The sequence below is a fragment of the Schistocerca piceifrons genome, chromosome 4 (assembly GCF_021461385.2).
Source record: "Schistocerca piceifrons isolate TAMUIC-IGC-003096 chromosome 4, iqSchPice1.1, whole genome shotgun sequence".
Taxonomy (NCBI): Eukaryota; Metazoa; Arthropoda; class Insecta; order Orthoptera; family Acrididae; genus Schistocerca; species Schistocerca piceifrons.
The window spans coordinates 549,682,337-549,683,563 of record NC_060141.1 but is presented as its reverse complement, the minus strand read 5'-3'; the positions used below and the strand labels follow the sequence as shown (position 1 = coordinate 549,683,563).

Below are 1,227 nucleotides of genomic sequence, written 5' to 3'. Positions count from 1 at the left end.
GTTTTAATCTACCAGGAAGTTTCATATCAGCGCACACTCCGCTGCAGAGTGAAAATCTCATTCTGGAAACATCCCCCAGGCTGTGGCTAAGCCATGTCTCCGCAATATCCTTTCTTTCAGGAGTGCTAGTTCTGCAAGGTTCGCAGGAGAGCTTCTGTAAAGTTTGGAAGGTAGGAGACGAGGTACTGGCAGAAGTAAAGCTGTGAGCACCGGGCGTGAGTCGTGCTTCGGTAGCTCAGTTGGTAGAGCACTTGCCCCCGAAAGGCAAAGGTCCCGAGTTCGAGTCTCGGTCGGGCACACAGTTTTAATCTGCCAGGAAGTTTCATATCAGCGCACACTCCCCTGCAGAGTGAAAATCTCATTCTGGATGAAAGGTTCTCCTTTAATTCATAACTAGACACTAACACAGGGACGAGCGTTGCGTAACACCTTGACAGCGCACGTTAGCTCACTAGTAGCCTGACAATACGATGAGTAATTCTGCCTTGTAAATACGCATAGTAGGTGTCTACTCTAGGGAACTATTTAACAAAATCGTTCGTAGTGTCAACCATGCAATATTTTTGCCCAAGTGGAAGCATCATAGGGTCAGGAAAAAAGCTCAACAATTTATCACTTCATATCTGGAAAGTAGGTAGCAGAAGGTTGTCCTGCTACGTGAGCAAGCGGGGAAGAGGTTTGAATCTGCGGTCATATAAAGTGGAGGGTGCCACAGAATAGAATTTTGGGTCAGCTGCTTTTCTCGCTATGTCTCCATGATCTGCACTTAAGTGTGACCGATGATTTAAAAAATTCTCTTTTTGTAGACGACACGAAAGCTATTCTGAAAGAAATGGAAGGTAATACACTCCTGGAAATTGAAATAAGAACACCGTGAATTCGTTGTCCCAGGAAGGGGAAACTTTATTGACACTTTCCTGGGGTCAGATACATTACATGATCACACTGACAGAACCACAGGCACATAGACACAGGCAACAGAGCATGCACAATGTCGGCACTAGTACAGTGTATATCCACCTTTCGCAGCAATGCAGGCTGCTATTCTCCCATGGAGACGATCCTAGAGATGCTGGATGTAGTCCTGTGGAACGGCTTTCCATGCCATTTCCACCTGGCGCCTCAGTTGGACCTGCGTTCGTGCTGGACGTGCAGACCGCGTGAGACGACGCTTCATCCAGTCCCAAACATGCTCAATGGGGGACAGATCCGGAGATCTTGCTGGCC

General features: G+C 47.4%; 1 non-coding gene across 1 annotated transcript; it reads left to right on the top strand.

Moving 5' to 3' along the window:
- The first annotated feature begins 223 nt into the window (after positions 1–223).
- Trnas-cga lies at positions 224–298 on the top strand. Its single transcript has one exon. It is a non-coding gene; the product is annotated as a tRNA-Ser (tRNA).
- The last annotated feature ends 929 nt before the right edge of the window (positions 299–1,227 follow it).